We start from the raw sequence: 18679 nt of genomic DNA, 5'->3' as shown, positions 1-18679 counted from the left end.
TTGTCTCTGCCTCATCTTCCATTGTTCCCCAACATCAAGACTAGTTCCAGTCCAAGTCCTCACATTTCCCAAATGCTCTGCTTATTCCTGCCTTCAGGACTTGACATGTGCTGATCCTCTTCTCTTCATTCTGCCTCTTCTAGTCCTACCCATCCTGGAGTCTGGCTTGACTTTCTTCATGACTGTCCAGAGCTCTTAGTATAACAGACTATTCATAGACCAGCTCACTCAGGTCTCTCCTTGTCTGTTTTGAGCAAATCTGGCCTGGAAAGTAGGAGCATACTTGGAGTTGCATTTGCTGCAAAGTTAAGTAAAATTTGGTTTTAGTGACCTTCACTTGCTCAGGTCCCCATACTTAATTTTGTATTTATAATTCTATATTCTCTTAAAGACAGCCTTCAAATTTGTATAAGGTTCAGGGCAGACAAAACCTGGATCTGCCCCTGGGCTCACCACAAAGCCTGGTACAAAGTTGATAGAGCAGACATGGCTAATGGTTCCTCCGTCAATATCCATTTTCCTTGCTGCAATGCCTCGTCCCCACTCCCAGGTCCTGAGAGGGAGAAATGCACACCTGTCTTGTTTCAGTCACTGTGTTTTGGGTCTGTCTGCAATGGCAGCTTACACCTTGCAGCATAAGCTGGGCACAGTAAGTGGTCAAAAATATTTCTAGAACTACACATGGCCAGTAACTGAAAAAGAGATTGATGCAGCCCTCCAATTCAGAATCTAATGAGCTCCTCGCCGTAAGAATTTTTGCTGTGTTTGCATTTTATAAAACAGAGAAAGAACCATAGAATCTCTTTATATACTAAAAGTATATGTGGTCATTTCACCAGGACAAGTGTCCTGAGGAGGTCCAATCAGGCTGGGATGTAGTCACAGAATGGAATTTAAGGAGAAATCAAAGGAGGTAGAGATTGAATTCATTGAGAGAAAGAAGAAGTCCATACTCTGAGAGACAGGGCAGGGGGCAGGCCTGGAGAGAAACGTGCCAGCACCGTCTTCGTTAGGCATATTTATCCATGTAAGATCAGTAGTACAGGGACATGACCTAAGAGGGTGTTTTTAGTTCTCCTTTTTGTTGGGGACTTGGTATGTTAACAATTACCTACTAGGGGTCATTTTCTCCTTTCTTTTTGATGAAAAATAGCTAATAATATCCCCATGGCTGGGGGTGGGGGCTTTATCTGTCTTCTTTGTGAACTTAAATGATACTACATTGGCATAACTATTGAGATTTGATTGAAAGAATGAATACAGATGAGACAGTGGAATCTTAAAAACACAAGTCCCAAAAATATCTACTTGTTGGTGGACTGTTTCTCTTTTAGGTTCAGATTCACAAAGAAGTTATATGGACCTACAGAAAAGGTCTGAAACAGTAGAAAGATTCATTCTACTGTTCTACTCTTGTTTAGGTCTAAAATTTCCCATCATGCAAATGTGTAAAATATTTACATTTCCAGGCCTCTGTCCTATTCAGAGATTCCAATTTACTATGGGTACTTGGTGAATATTTTTGAATAAATTTAAAAATGAAATTGGCACTAGCTCATATGTGTTCCCAAAATAAAGCTATACTTGTGGGTTCAAGAAATTAATAACTTTTATGATTGATTACCCAGTCAGTCTCAATGACAGTTAATGAAGTCCTAATGCTACTTACCACAGGTGGTCTTAAACATTCACTGAATTTCTTTATAAAGCTCTAATCTGTGCTTTCTCTTTCACATGGGCATGTTCCACAAGCCCATTGGCAGTGAATGGGCCACTGGTCTCTGCATACAGACCAAGATACCCATTGTGGATAGTCCTGAACATGTGTAATAATATTCCTAATAGTCTGCCAGCAGTATATGTACACTCTTGATTGATTTTCCTTTATAGCATTGATAAAAAGTATACCTATGGTCAGATCCAAGATGGCGGACTAGAGGGAGGTTGCATTCCTTGTCGCTCATAACTCCGGTTACAAGCAAAGGATATCTGTTTCTTGATTGCTCACTGTCCGCGCCTATCATCCGCCATTTGGCTGCCTCTCGCCTGTCCATCGCCTGCCTTACACCTATCCATCACCCAATGCACGAGGGTCACCTCCCGACCGTCCGACAACAGTCAGCAAACTGATTGCCGACCACCAATGGAGCACCAGCTGCCTGCTGTTGCCTGGAAGTTCACTGTGACAGTACCTACAGGTTTGATTACACGTGGCTGCCGCCATTTTGAGACAACAACCAGGCCCCGTAGGACCCCTGGCCGGACTGACTGAGCTCCATCTCCAGGATCCCTCAGCCCAACCGATCACTCCCTGCCTCTGGGGCCCTCACATCGACTGACTGCTCCCTGCCACCAGAACCCCCAGACCAACTGACTGCCCCTATCACCGGGACCCCAGACTGACTGATTGCAACCGGCCTCCAGGATCCCACAACCACACCAAACACACCTGACCTCCAGGACCCCTGCCTGACCAACCGCATCCCGCCTCCAGGACCTCCAGCTGACCACGGCCACACCCTGAGCTGCAGCTCCCCATTTGCCAACACATTTCGAAGCCAGAGCAGCCATCTTGGATAATCCTGGAAGCCATAGCTCCGATCTTTAGGTGGGGCAAAACCTATCCTGAGATGCCTGCTGGAGGCTTGAAGCTCATTGTCAGGTACCTCTCATGCATCAGGCTACTGAACTCTGGGAGGTTTCATTACTATATGACTGTTATACTGTAGATTTTCTTCTTTCTCCTTATTGAAAAAATTTAAGTTTTTATTTCTTTACTTTTCTTGCTCTCTTTTCCTTTTGTTTATCTGTTCCCTCAGAGTCTCTTTCTCCCTTTGTTGCATGCTAACATCCAATTTCTTTTGATTACACTCTCACCCTTTCTATTATCTAGAACTTCTGTATATTCTTTTCTTATCCCATTAACAGCCACATTCTACATCCCTCTGCATCCTCTTTGTCCTCCATTTGAAACTGCAGACCTTATTGCAAATTTGTTTGTTTTACTGAAGATAATATTTGAACTCATTCTGTTTATTATGACAATTTTGTTATTGTCCTCATAGGGGCTATTTGGTCTAGGATTGCATACTGTCTGAATTGGGCACTGCTATTATTATATATTATATAATTATATATTGATCTCCCCTTAAAGAAAGGGTTTTGGAAACCGGTAGGGCCACTCTAAGCCTATAGGGGGAAATCTGCAATACCCCAGATCTGCACTGCTAGAGGGGAAGATACATGAACAACATGAAAAAACAAGGGAAGAAAATGATCCAAACAAATCTAGATTCTATAGTAATAGAATCCAATGACAGTATGTTAGAAGAAATGTCAGAAAAGGACTTCAGATTATACATGATTACGATGATTTGTGAAGCAAAGCATGAGATAAGAGAGCAAATGCAGACAATGAATGATAATACCAATAAGCTGAAAGAGCACCTGCAGGAAGCAAAAGATCATTTCAACAAAGAGAAAGATATTATAAAAAAAAAAAAAAGCCAAACGGAAATCCTTGAAATGAAGGAAACAATAAACCAAATAAAAAACTCAATGGAAAGCATCACCAAAAGACTAGACCACTTGGAAGACAGAACCTCAAACAATGAAGACAAAATATTTAATCTTGAAAATAAAGTTGCCCAAAAAGAGAAGATGGTAAGAAATCATGAACAGAATCTCCAAGAACTATGGGACATCATGAAAAGACCAAATTTAAGAATTTTTGGGATTGAGGAAGGCACAGAGAAACAAACCAAAGGAATGATCAACCTATTCAAGGAAATAATATCAGAAAATTTCCCAAACCTGAAGAATGAAATGAAAAATCAAATACAAGAGGCTTACAGAACACCAAATGCACAAAAGTGTACCTATCTTCTTTATGGAAATGAGGACATGTTTGATGCTCATTCTTAAAAGAAAGTGTCACATAATTATAACATCCAGAAAAGAGCAGATCTCAGGTTGATTAGTGAGTGTTGTTGGTGCTAAATGATACTATTTAATAGATTTCTTTTAAAATATAATCGTTGGTTGAAATTTTTCAGGAAACTCTACAAATTAAATAAAGTCAATGATAAACGTATCAAAACCCAAGAACACCTGCTACTGAAAAGAAACTTCTCTGGCTTCTGGAAAGATGGTTTCTCTTCCATTCAGTTGCATTAGTGCATGACAACCAAATGACTAGACTGTTGGCGGTTATTAATTAAGGATATTTTTAAGTGATTTTTTTCATTCACTAGAAAGGCTGCCTTGAGCTAGTTATCAGGATGGTAGACAACATAGTCAGTCCCTGCCTTCCAGGAGCTTGCAGAGAGTGGGAGACACAGCTTAATAGACCAGGGAGAAGGGTTTCCCAGACAGGGGCAGCAGCACAAATAAAGGCCCAGAGGCAGAGATGGCACAGCTCTTTCCACAGGGGTTCCATGTGACTGGAGGATTGGGCAGATGTGGGACAGAAGGCTGTTGAGGTTGGAGAAAGAGAAAAGGGTCAGATATGCAGTGCTGAGAAATTTGAATTATATTCACTGTGATGTGAAGAATTTTGTGATAGAGAATCCTGAATATATAAATCAGAGAATCTTGGGGAAAGATTTTTCTCACACATTTGAAAAGTTTTTCTAGTCAAACAATACTCCTAAGGTCATCTTTTTGATAATTTAGCAGTGATATTGTCCATTGATACATACGAGAATATTCTTCCTTAATTTGGACTTTTTTATGTAAGGATGAGTATGAGACAAATAAGCTATTCTTCAAATATGATGAATATATCCATTAACTCAGCATACCCTTCCAGAGACAGCTTTCTTTGTGTAATAGTAAGGAGCAACTAGTTGTCTCCAGTACATTTCTTAAAGGGTTTAAAAGCAGAAGATCCCAATTTCCCCATTACACATAATCCTCAAGTAGTCAGATTTCAGCATGTCTGAGGAGGGAAAGACAAGACAGCTTAGAAAGCAAGGAAAAAAACAACAACAACAAGATTTCTATTGGTCTTTTGTTATGGGACTGTTGTTATCCTTGACTTGGCTTTGACTTGGCTACAGGAAGAAGGAGGAAGCTGTCCATAGCTCAGAGTTTCCTCAGAGGAGGCACAAGAACAGTGGACAAATGCCAGCCTGACCTGGAAGACCAGCTGTTTGCTCAGATGTTTGTCAAAGAGAATTTCTAGCCTGGTGCAGTGGCACACACCTATAATTCCCTCAGGAGGCTGAAGCAGAAGGATCATGAGTTCAAAGCCAGCCTCAGCAATTTAGTGATGCCTAAGCAACTCAGCAAGACTCTGTTTCTAAATAAAATATAAAAAAGGAGCTAGGGGTGTGGCTCAGTGGTTAAGGGCCCCTGAGTTCATTCCTCAGTACCGAAAAAGAGAGAGAGAGAGAGAGAGAGAGAGAGAGAGAGATGGGGGGGGGGGGGCAGAATTTCTATATCCCTTACATTCCTTTAAAGAGCTCCAACTTTTCTATAAGGGGGGAAAACTGCTGCCAGCTTCCAGAAAGGACAAAGTTTAAATCTTTAGACTCCAATACATCAGATGAAAGGACTATGTCCATACTTTGATGTGTTCTGTTTCAAGGCCTTCCCCACTTGCTCAGAAACTTCACTCCAGCCACATGTTCCCTCCAGAGCAGATGTCTGTGAGAAAGAAGGCAGATGGCACAAAGACACTTTTCCAGTGGGAATTCCCAGATGTGAGTGGCCCAGAATGATGAAGTGCAGCCCTGCTGTCACGTTCTGGGACAATCATGCTGAGTTCCTCTGACGCATGCACTCATGCAGTTTTGGCCAACAAAATTAGAAATAAGTGGTAAAGTTCTATTCTCTCTACCACAACCTCTTTTGTAGGGCTAAAATGACCTTCTTTCCCCAAATTATACAGATTTGTGTATGGGTGGTAAGTAGTTTAGTCTGTCTAAGTTAAGACAGTTGAACTGCAGGTATTTTGTTTTATCTGATATAGTTGTCCAAATACTTCTGTGGAAGAGACAATAAGAACATCTAAATATTGTATCTCTGTGCATCCTAGTTGCTATGACAAGTCACTCATAGAAAAACTTGTAAAGTTACCTTTGAAAATGACTGAGAGGGTATGAGCAAATGATCAGGCTGTACAACAGGCAAGGGACAAGTAGTTTGCACTTATTCTCAGACAGGTTTCAAAATGGTTTCTTAATAGTTGAGGTTCAAGAGACACTGAAATGGGAATTTTAAATTGTGTTTAAAACCCATTATGCTGATATTCAAGGCTTTCCATGATAGGTCTTCACTTCTCCAACCTATTTTCCTTTACTACCCTATGCTATACCAGTGATGAATAACTTGTTGCCCACTAGTTTCCCAGCCTAATTTCAGATGGAATAATTTAGCTCAAGGCATCCTAGGAACTTATCTAATTTGCTGTGTAAATTTTTTTCCTGTCTTACTCTGACTTAATATATTTTCAGTTGAACCTTTACCATCCTTTTGTGAATATGTTGACTCTACAAGGCAAGGACTCTTGGCTTACTTTGCTTAGCATGATATTCTCCAACTCCATCCATTTACCTGCAAATGCCATAATTTCATTCTTCTTTAAGACTGAGTAATATTCAGTTAGGTATATATACCACAGTTTCTTTATCCATTAATCTGTTGAAGGGCCTCTAGATTGGTTCCACAGTTTAGCTATTGTGAATTGAGCTGCTATAAACATTGATGTGGCTGCATCACTGTGCTGATTTTAAGTCCTTTGGGTATAGACCGAGGAGTGGGCTAGCTGGGACAAATGGTGGTTCGATTCCAAATTTTCTAAGGAATCTCCATTCAGCTTTCCAGAGTGGTTGCACCAATTTGCATTCCCACCAGCAATGAATGAGTGTATGTTTTCCCCACATCCTCACCAACACTTATTATTGCTTGTGTTCTTGATAATTGCCATTCTGCCTGGAGTGAGATGAAATCTTAGAGTAGTTTTGATTTGCATTTCTCTAATTGCTAGAGCTGTTGAATATTTTTTCATATCTGTTGATCAATTGTGTTTCTTCTGTGAAGTGTCTGCTCAGTTCCTTAGCCCATTTATTGATTGGGTTATTTGGTTTTTTGGTGTTAAGTTTTTTGAGTTCTTTATATATCCTGGAGCTTAGTGCTCTATCTGATGCGTGTGTGGTAAAGATTTTCTCCCATTCTGTAGGCTCTCTCTTCACGTTATTGATTGTTTCCTTTGCTGAGGAGAAGCTTTTTAGTTTGAATCCAACCCATTTATTGATTCTTGATTTTACTTCTTGTGCTTTAGGTGTTATGTTAAGGAAATCAGGTCCTAAACCAACATAATGAAGATTTAGGCCTGCTTTTTCTTCTATTGGACTCAGGGTCCCTGGTCTAATTCCTAGGTCCTTGATCTACTTTGAGTTGAGTTTTGTGCAGGGTGAGAGATAGGAATTCAATTTCATTTTGCTGCATATGGATTTCCAGTTTTCCCAGCACCATTTGTTGAAGAGGCTATCTTTTCTCCAATGTATGTTTTTTGTGCCCCTTTGTCTAGTGTGAGATAACTATATTTATGTGGGTTTGTCTCTGTGTCCTCTATTCTGTACCATTGGTCCTCATGTCTATTTTAGTGCCAATACCATGCTATTTTTGTTACTACAGCTCTGCAGTATAGTTTAAGTTCTGGTATTGTGATGCTTCCTGCTTCACTCTTCTTGCTAAGGATTGCTTTGGCTATTCTGGGTCTCTTATTTTTCCAAATGAATTTCATAATTGCTTTTTCTATTTCTATGATGAATGTCATTGGGATTTTAATTGGAATTGCATTAAATCTGTATAATGCTTTTGGTTGTATGGCCATTTTAACAATATTAATTCTGCCTATCCAAGAACAAGGGAGATCATTCCATCTTGTAAGGTCTTCTTCAATTTCTTTCTTTAGTAAGAACTTAGTGTTTTTGACAAATGACAGAAGAGTCTAAATTGGCTCTAAGGTGTCTGACCTGGAATTTGCCACAGAGGTGATGATGGCAGTAGGGGACACAGAAGTAGGGGGCACAGGAATCAGGTCACCAAATCTCCAGAATAATTTGCATAGTAAAAAACAATGGTGGTGTGTTAAAAAAAAAAAAAAAATCCAGACAATTGCAGTTTAGGCAGTCCACCTCTGAAGACATATACTAGATCCTGAAGTTCAGTTTATTGCCCCTAAATCTCTTTGCCCTCACCCCTTAGAAGTTAGGCCTGGCCTCATGGGTAGCTATTTGAACTGGCAATTGCTTCAGCCTTCACCATATCTAAGACATTTAGAAACTAGGATGAACTATGAGGATATGAGAGGCAAGAGAAGGATCTTTTTACTGAATTTTGCCTACATTGACTTATGAGCTGCTTTAATGAACCACATGAATCTGCTTTGATGAACTCCACAACTGAACTCGTTCCTGACTCAAGGCTATAAACATGTCATTTCCTCTGCCTGGACTATTCTTCCTCATTGTTTTCAGGACTCTTACTCATTCTTCAGGTTTCAGTTTAAAAGTCATTTCCTTGGCAATACCACATCTGAGGGATCTGAATGAGGTATATAATTCATAAAAATATGAATTATTATGTGTAATGACAGCCTCAAGTTCAAATTTCCTGGAATCATTTCTTGCAAACAACAATATTAGGAATAATGAGTTAACGCTGACCAGGCATAAACCTAAATTATATTAAAAAGAAGAGCTTTTCTCCTCTCCCTTGAGGTTCTTGTACTTAAGAATGAGACTTGAATACAATTTGGAATAAGAAACATTTGGGGAAAGCTTTTGTTTTCACTTTTCTAGTCTCTTTCCTGATTTTGCCTTTTGTTTTCATATTACCTCTTATGGCTTTCTCTCATTACTTTTTTTCAGTGCTTTTGTCTTTTTGTTTTCTTCTCCTTGTTTTAATGAAATTAATTAAACATGCCCCCAAATTCTAGCATTTACTGAAATCAAGCCTCTTTTTTTTTTCTTCCCTTTCCTGGTAATCAGATTCAAATAGTCCAGAAAGGAGTCTTGTTCTTCTCATGTATTCATGTAATTACTACTCTATCAACTCCTGTGATCTGGGGATCCCCTTCTAGAAGAAACGGGTACTCAAGCACTCACAGCCAGGGCTCACAGTAGGCAACTGAATGAATCGTAGCCACTAGTATGCTCTGTAAAGAATATCTGCCTTTTAGGCCCACCTAAAGACTTAAAAGTATCTTTTGGGAATACCAAGTACAATACATAACAAGTGTACAGCTTTTAAAAACACTTTTCATGAATAATCTCATTTTATTCCTTCAAAAAACTTGTGAGATAAATAATATTTTCATCCCAATTTTATACACCAGGAAACTGAGTTTCACACACACACACACACACACACACACACACACACACACACACAGGTTTTTGTCCATGGTTTTAGTTTGCAAGTTCCTTTAAAAGACAGGATGTAGAAGCTAGAATTTCTTTTCCAGCTTAGAGTGACAGAAACTCTAATCTCCCACCTTTCTGCCTTTAGTTGGTCATAATGAAATTCTCTCATCTAACTTGTCTGATAGTAGGTTATAAGATCCTCCTCATTTCAAAGGGCTCTTTTGTCATCCTCTGGACTATTCAGATTATTCACGACACAGAGCGGCCATAAATAATCTGAATAGATAGGCTTTGCTGGGTTTCCCCATTCAGTCTATTAGCAATCATGCCTATGTAATGAAATGTCTGTAAAATTCCAAAAGGACAGGGTTTACAGCACTTCCATAGAGCTGAACACGTGGAAGTTCTTGGAAAGTGGCATGCTTAGAGACATCATAGAAGCTCTATGCACCTTCTCCCATACCGTCACTAGCCATGTCTTCATCTGTATCCTTTATAACATTCTTTAAAATATACTAGTAAACCTAAATATTTCCTTGAATTCTTTGCGCTGCTCAAGCAAATTAATGGAACTCTAGGAGGGATTTGTAGGATCCCCATTTATAGCTAACTAGTCAGAACCAAAGATAAAACAGCCTAGGGCTCCCAAGTACCATTTAGATGTGTATAAGTTTGCCTGGGGGTTTGGAGGGTACTCTTGAAACTGAGTCCTTACCCTCAACCTGTGGGATCAAATGCTGTCTCCACATCGATAGCATCAGAACTGAATTGAATAAGAGGACATACAACTGATATCCCATGCTTCGGAATTGATTGCTTGCCTGAGAGAAAACCTTATGCTTTTTTTCTTTTTTATTACTTTGATTCATTGTACACAAATGGGGTACAACTTCATTTCTCTGGTTGTACACAAAGTAGAGTCACACCATTTGTGTAATCATCCATGTACATAGGGTAATGATGTTTGTCTCATTTACAGTCACAAAAGTCTTCTGTGTTGATTGTGATGTGACAGGAGATAGACTGTTTTCCAACAATATCTTGCCTGGATTATTCCAAAAACCTTGAGTAAGGGCTTCAGGTCTCTTGTCTTGGCCTCCTTCAGTCCCTCCTTCATATTATTACCAGTAATATTTCTGAGGTATAGAATCTATTCATGCACTTCCCTACTTAAAATCCTTTAGTGGTTTCTGTTTTGATCTGAATTGTGCCCCCCAAATTCATATGCCAAGGTCCTAACCTTGTATCTTTAACAGTATTTGGAGGTAGGGTCTTTAAAGGGGTAATTAAGCTAAAATGAGACCATTAGGGTGAGCCCTACTTCAATCTGACTGCTGTCTTAAGAAAAAAAAAAAATGTAGACACAGACACCTACAGAGGAAGATACAGGGGGAACATAGCCATTTGCAAGCCAAGGAGTGAGGCCTTAGAAGAAACCAAACCTCCAGACAACTTGATTTTAGACTTCTGGCCTCAACACTATGAGAAAATAGTTCCATTGTTTAAGATACCTGGTCTGTGCTACATTGTGATGGCAGCCCTAGAAGACTAATACAAGTTCCCAATGCCTACGAGAAGCCAGGCTGCGGGAGGTACCCCTCCTCCATTCATGTGTGAGGTCCTGGAAGGACAGACTGAGTTATTCGCCTTTGTACCCTCAGACTCTATCGCACTGGTGTAGTAACAGGCAGACATCAGTGTGTATCTCTTGAGCTCAACTAAGGGTAGGTGGAGACAAAAGTGGCAAGGGAAACCATTCTGTCTTTGTGGTCTCTCTCCATAGGTGAAGGGCCAGTTTCATCCTTTGTCAGGGCCTCAGCCTGGCAGCGCCCTTGTCTAATCTCAGAGTTAAGAAAGGGCTGTCCCTCGGAAGTCAGGACCCTGAGAATGTGATGCGTGACTTTCAGCTGTCTCCACTATGTCCTCTCCTCCATCCTCCAGTTTCTTCTTCACGGGCTCCTCAGAGTCCCAGTTCCATCTCAGCGTGGATGTGGTCAAGTTTGATCTCAGCGTGGATGTGGTCAAGTTTGAGTCTACTTCCTGGAGGAGGCAGGGGGTCTCATTCTCTCTCTCCACTCTGTTTTTCCTCTGCGTGGTTCTTGTTTCTCCACCCCAGAAGGGCTTCCTTAGGCAACCAGGGTAGAAAGGTACAGCAGCGTCAGGCTTACACAGCCCATTCTAGCAACCCAAGTGGAAAATATTTCTTTCTTAATCTTCTTGGGTCACATGACTGCTCCTAAGGCCAACTACTTTTGCCAGGGGAGTGAGGAACCCTTTGTCTAGGTTTGAGGCAAAGCTTCCTACTACCCTCCCCTCACTGCCAGCCACACACTCTATTTTTTGGCTAGTGGTGGTGGGGTGGTAGGCTCTTCCCAGATTTATTAGCTACAACACACGTTACAGTCAATGTTGATACAGACTAGTACACAAATGTCCATAGTAGCTTTATAAAAGTCAGAAATTGAGAATGACTCAGATGTCCATTAATAAGTGTCATCAGGTAATCCCAGTGACTCAGGTAGCTAAGGCAGGAAGATCACAAGTTCAAAGCCAGCCTCAGGAACTTAGAGAGGCCCTAAGCAACTTGAGCGAAACCCTGTTTCAAAATAAATTAAAAATGGGGGGACTGGGGATGTGATTCAGTGGTTAAATGCCCCTGGGTTCAATTCCCAGTATTCCCAGTACCAAAAAAAGAAAAAAAAAAAAAGTGTCACCAAGACATGTACTTGAAATGGGTGCATTTTATCGTATGTAAATTATGCTTCAATCTTACGATATATCTATGTAAAGTAAGTGCTGAGACACTGTGATGACAGTCACAACACCGACCTTTCAGGACAAAGCCCCAGAGCCCTCCTTAGCTGGGACTCCAATAGGCCCTTCCGCCCCATCTTTAATGCGTCCTCCTCTCCTGTACGGTGGCATCCCACGTGAAAGGAACTTCCTTAAAAATCCCAAGCTGTGGCACACGTCGGCGCGGATGGGTGGGGGTGGGATGGGCCTCCACACCACGAAAGACCCATCCCGGAAGTGCTTACTGCTCGTGTCCATGCGCCGGTTCCTGGGCGTCGTAGAGCCTAGGCGCGAGGCTCGGACGTGGAGGTAGAGCTGGAGGGGACGTGAGCCGCTGCGCGGGGGGGCTAGCCTTAGCGCCATCATGCTGCTCCTGCCGAGCGCCGCGGACGGCCAGGGCACCGCCAGCACCCACGCTCTGACCTCTGGAACTGGAGGATAAGAAAGAGTTATCAGAGGAATCAGAAGATGAGGAATTGCAGTTGGAAGAGTTTCCCATGCTGAAAACACTCGATCCAAAAGACTGGAAGAACCAAGATCATTATGCAGTTCTTGGACTTGGCCATGTAAGATACAAAGCTACACAGAGACAGATCAAAGCAGCTCATAAAGCAATGGTCTTAAAACATCACCCAGACAAACGGAAAGCAGCAGGTGAACCAATAAAAGAAGGAGACAATGATTACTTCACTTGTATAACTAAAGCTTATGAAATGTTATCTGATCCAGTGAAAAGACGAACATTTAACAGTGTAGATCCTACTTTTGATAACTCAGTTCCTTCTAAAAGTGAAGCAAAGGATAATTTCTTTGAAGTGTTTTCCCCAGTGTTTGAAAGGAATTCCAGGTGGTCAAATAAAAAAAAATCCCTAAACTCGGTGATATGAATTCATCATTTGAAGATGTAGATGCATTTTATTCTTTCTGGTATAATTTTGATTCTTGGAGAGAATTTTCATATTTAGATGAAGAAGAAAAAGAAAAAGCAGAATGTCGTGATGAGAGAAGATGGATTGAAAAACAGAACAGAGCAATAAGGGCACAAAGAAAAAAAGAAGAAATGAACAGAATAAGAACATTAGTTGACAATGCTTATAGCTGTGATCCAAGGATAAAAAAATTTAAGGAAGAAGAAAAAGCCAAGAAAGAAGCAGAAAAGAAAGCAAAAGCAGAAGCAAAACGGAAGGAACAAGAAGAAAAATGATGGAAGAAGTGGAAAAACTTTGTGATCGTCTTGAACTAGCAAGCTTACAGTGCTTGAATGAAACACTCACATCATCTACAAAAGAAGTAGGAAAGGCTGCTCTGGAAAAACAGATAGAAGAAATAAATGAACAAATTAGAAAAAGAAAACGAGGAAGCTGAGGCTCGTATGCGACAAGCATCGAAGAATGCAGAGAAATCAACTGGTGGAGGTGGAAGTAGCAGTAAAAATTGGTCAGAAGATGATCTGCAATTGCTAATTAAAGCTGTGAATCTCTTCCCTGCTGGGACAAATTCAAGATGGGAAGTTATTGCTAATTATATGAACATACATTCCTCTTCTGGCATGAAAAGAACTGCCAAAGATGTTATTGGTAAAGCAAAGAGTCTCCAGAAACTTGACCCTCATCAAAAAGATGACATAAACAAAAAAGCTTTTGATAAATTTAAGAAAGAACATGGAGTGGTACCTTAAGCAGATAATGCAACACCTTCAGAACGATTTGAAGGTCCATGCACAGATTTTACCCCTTGGACGACAGAAGAACAGAAGCTTTTGGAACAAGCTTTGAAAACATACCCAGTAAATACACCTGAGAGATGGGAAAAAATAGCAGAAGCAGTTCCTGGCAGAACAAAGAAGGACTGCATGAAACGATATAAGGAACTCGTCGAGATGGTAAAAGCAAAGAAAGCTGCTCAAGAGCAAGTGTTAAATGCAAGTACAGTCAAGAAATGACATAATGACAATCTTTATTGTGTGCATTTTTATAATAAAACTGAAAATACTAAAATACTAAAAAAAAAAAAAAAAAAATCCCAAGCTGTCCTCTGGCTCTGAGTCTCCACGTGTGTTGCTCCCTCTGCCACCACAGTCCACCAGGCAAGCAGCTCTTCCTTTAGGCCGCAGCCCGAACCGCCATCCCTGCTGCCTTTCTAGATTCCTGTACACACTATGTACTAACCCCTTCTTTTCTGTGTTAGACCCTGAACAGCCATTGTTTCTATTTCTATGCACATCGACTCCTCTACTAAACACGGCGAACTCCTGAGGGCATGTGTAAAAGAAGTCTCTTCCCCAGATGTAGGCTTAGCGGTGTGTGAAACATGTGGGAACAGAGATTGAGCAAAAACTACTTAATTGCTTACTGCACAGCAGAAACTGTGCCAGCATTTTTCACCTCCTGTTTGGATATTATTATCTGGCTGTGACATCATTGTTTCAGAGAAAAGTTAAAATCTGAGTGAGTACAATCCAGTGATGTTTCCCCTTTCTCAAACAATACCCTAATTAAATTATTTTATTATGAAGAGCTTTCCTGCTAATTATTAAGTCCATATGTATTTCAATGAAAATTTAATCCTTGTTTGCTTCATTCACACTCAATTCATCACATTTTTACTTCCAAGAGCTGTTTGATGTTTAAGAAGCCATTAGAGCCCGTATAATGCACATTTAGGAGAAAAAGGGTAAAATTAAACAAAACCAAATGTTAACAAAATTCTCAAAAATTAAGCAGAATCTTAACGAGGAAAGTTATGCTACACTGTTTTGACTTTTTAGACTCCAAGTAAGTCTATGTTGACTGGAGAGGCCCTCACATCTTCATTATACGTTTTCTCCCCATGGACTGTGAGGAGATGAGAAAAGAAAAGAGTTTAATAAATACAGAAATGTTTGGCATTCTGTTTCCAGTAGCATTTCCATTTAGATTTTCTGAAACCCTCTGCTAGAAAGCCCCTAAAACACCATAAACATTATTTTAAATGCACATTATGCTCTTAAGAAAGTAAAAGTTCAGGATATTTCTGCCCGTCTGTCTGACTTTGTTCAGAGTCAGAAAATACCCAGGTACCTAAAACTGGAGGAGAAACACAAATTGAATAGATAGGGAAGTGGAGGACATTATTAACTAATCAAGAATCTGGTGTTTGGATAGATATACAGGGACAGCCAATGAGGCAGGAAGTTCTTCAGATGCCCAGGAAGAACTTGAACCTTTGGTGAAAAAATAAACTAGAGTTTTCCATCATCATAGAAAAATAACAAGGACATATGTCTGCTTTAGCCTTGCTCTGCATAAAAAGGTCTTTCTCAAGTATTTGTTAACCTCAGATAAGTTTGAAGATCATATTTACAGGCTTTTAGAACCTTCAAGTCAAAATTTTTACATAGAAAGTGGTCTTACATGGAGGCATTTAACAAGAGCAAATATTAGAAGAAAGCAGCCTCAACCCAGGTCACACAAAATTCAGACAGATAAAACCGTTAACACTTGAAGGCCAGGCAGGATGCAAACCTCACCAGTCATCTCAGCTGTTTATTCAGGAACAATTTCACAACAGAACAGGGGATGCAGGGATGAAATGGTGCCATTGGACCCACCTTTCTGGTGGAAAGAGAGCCACTGAATGAAGAAAGGAGCTGAGTTTATACAGGTTATTTTGAGGGGTGGTCTAGTGAGCACATCAGTTTTCTTAGGCACTCTTAGGCACTTGAGCTTTTTTGGGTCGGTGTCTGCAGGCAGTGTCTGGAGAGGATTTACTCTAGAGGTGATAAAACACCTCTTCCCTGTCTGCAGCCAGCATCTGGAAAACATTTGTCTTGGGAGATAAAGGCTGTCAGTGCATGGTCTTCTTTTTCATTCTCTTTTCCCAGCCCACATTACCTTGGGGATTTTCATTCTGCATTTCTGTTAAAAACCATACCAAGATGTGCTCTTAGCCATCATAAAATATAACTTAAAAATGAAAAATTTGTCCGGTATAGTAGTGCATGTCTGTTATCCCGGAGACTCAGGTAGCCGAGGTTGGAAGATCACAAGTTTGAGGCTAGCCTTGACAACCTTTTCTTAAGAAAAATAAAAAATGGGGTGGGACACAGATATAGCTCAGTAGTAGAGTGCCCCTACATTCAATTTCCTGGACCATGAAAAGAAAAAAAAAAAAAAGTAAGCACAGCAAAAATTCCACAAAAAGTGAGTCAGCACAGGAACTGTTTATAGATCTGGGACAGAAAAAGTAGGAGATGAACCTATAACCTTTGGTCACACCGTCCAAAAAGGATGCAATCAGATGCTTCTAGGATCATGTAAAAAACAAAACAAAACAACAACAAACTGTGGGGCTAGTGCAGGGGCACACGCCTATATTCCCAGTGGCCCTGGAGGCTGAGGCAGGAGGGTCACATCTTCAAAGCCAGCCTCAGCAACTCAGTGAGGCCTTAAGCAACTCAGTGAGACCCTGTCTCTAAAACACAAAAAAGGGCTTGGGATGTGACTCAGTGTCCCTGGGTTCAATCTCTGGTACAAAAACAAACAAACAAACCACAAAAACCCCAAACAAACAAACAAAAACTCTGGAAACTGCATAAAGAAGTTCTCAATGAACTTCTTCAACTGGGACAACTGGAGTATTGATAGAAATAATAATGGCAATGGATTAAAATCCCTCAAGTATGCTTAAATCCTTGACCTCATAACAAAATTTTAAATTTTATTTTATTCTAATTTTTAAAGATTTTTAATAGGTGCACTATAACCGTACATAATAGTGGATTTCATTGTTACATATTTGTACATGCACATTACATAATTTTAATCAATTTCTTTCCCTAGTACTTCCCCTTTCCTCTTCTCCTGGTCACTTCTACTCTAGAGGTCTCCCTTCCATTTTCCCTAACTCCTTCCCTTTTGTTCTTTTTTCTCTCTAGCTTCCACATATGGGAGAGAAAAATATATGACCCTTTACTCTCTGAATCTGGCTTATTTCACTAAACATAATGCTCTCATGGTCCATTCATATGCAAATGACATAATTCTGTTCTTTATGGCTGAGTAAAATTCCGTTTTGTACATATACCACATTTTCTTTATCCATTCATCTGTTGATGGACACCTAGGCTGGTTCCATAATTTGGCTATCCCTATAGTATGCTGACTTTAATTCTTTTTGATAAATATCAAGGAATGGAATAACTGGGTCCATGGTAATTCCATTCCTAGTTTTTTGAGGAACCTTCATGCTGACTTCTATTGTAGTGGTACTAATTTACAATCCCACAGTGCATAGCAGTTCCTTTCCCCCACATCTTCACCAGTATTTATTATATTTCTATTCTTGATGACTGCCATTCTAACTGGAATGAGATGAAATCTCAGTGTAGTTTTTATTTGCATTCCTCTGATTACTAAAAGTAGTGAACATTTTGTTCATGTTCATTGGCCATTTGTATTTTGAGAAGGGTCTGTTTAGTTCATTTGTCCACTTATTGATTGGGTTATTTGTTTTTTGGTGGTTGAGTTCTTTATATATTCTGGATATTAATCGTCTATTGGAAGACTAGCTGGCAGACGTTCTCCTCCTATTCTGTAGGCTTTCTCTTCACACTTTTAGTTGTCTCCTTAGCTGTGTAGAAGTTTTTAAATTTGATGTCATCCCATTTGTTGATTCTTTTTTTTTTTTTTTGGTACTGGGAATTGAACCCAGGGACACTCAACCCCTGAGCCACATCCCCAGCCCTTTTAAAATATATTTTATTTAGAGACAAGATCTCGTTAAGTTGCTTAGAGCCTCACTAAGTTGCTGAGGCTGGCTTTGAACTTGTGATCCTCTGGTCTCCGTCTACTGAGCCACAGGGATTACAGGTATGCACCACCCCAACTGGCAATATGTTGATTCTTCATGTTATTTCCTGAGCTTCGGGAGTCCTATTGAGGGATTTGTTGCCTGTGGCTATACGTTGGAAGTATTGATATTACATTTGCTTCTGATAGTTGCAAAGTTCCTCATCTAGTTCCTAGGTCTTTTATCCATTTTGAGTTGATTTTTGTGCAGATTGAGAGATAGGGATCCAGTTTCATTCTTCTACATATGGATATCCAATTTTCCCAGCAGTATTTGTTAAAATGCCTGTCTTTTCTCCAGTGTAAGTTTTTGGTGCCTCTGTCAAGGATCAGATGACTATATTATATGGATTTGTCCTCCTCTCTTCTCCTCTATTCCATTAATCTATGTGTCTGATTTTTGTTCGTTTATACTGAGAATTGAACCCAGGGGGCGCTCTAGTCCTTTGTTTTAGTTTGTTTGTTTTGGTGGTGTGGGAGATTGATTCCAGGGCCTCACACATGCTAGACAGGTTCTTTATCACTGAGCTACATCCTCAGCCCCTAGTCCTTTTTGTTTTTTATTTTGAGACAGGATCTTGTTAAGTTGCTAAAGGCCTCACTGAGTTGCTGAGGCTGGCCTTAAATTTGCAATCTTCTTGCCTCAGTTTCATGAGTTGCTGGAATTACAGGCATACACCACTG

The 18679-nt window shown here is 40.2% G+C and overlaps 1 long non-coding RNA gene and 1 pseudogene across 2 annotated transcripts in view; one reads left to right on the top strand and one right to left on the bottom strand.

The window, feature by feature from the left end:
- Positions 1 to 18679, bottom strand: part of LOC306654612 — a 62017-nt gene that overhangs the window by 25275 nt on the left and 18063 nt on the right. The gene's annotated exons all lie outside the window — the stretch shown is intronic.
- On the top strand, positions 12532 to 14161 carry LOC306653248 (dnaJ homolog subfamily C member 2-like; annotated as a pseudogene). Its single transcript has one exon. The product of its transcript is annotated as a dnaJ homolog subfamily C member 2-like (transcript).

Source organism: Sciurus vulgaris (genome assembly GCF_902686455.1).
Source record: "Sciurus vulgaris genome assembly, chromosome: 2".
Classification (NCBI taxonomy): Eukaryota; Metazoa; Chordata; class Mammalia; order Rodentia; family Sciuridae; genus Sciurus; species Sciurus vulgaris.
The sequence above is the reverse complement of the archived record's forward strand: the minus strand, read 5'-3'. Positions and strand labels throughout refer to the sequence as shown.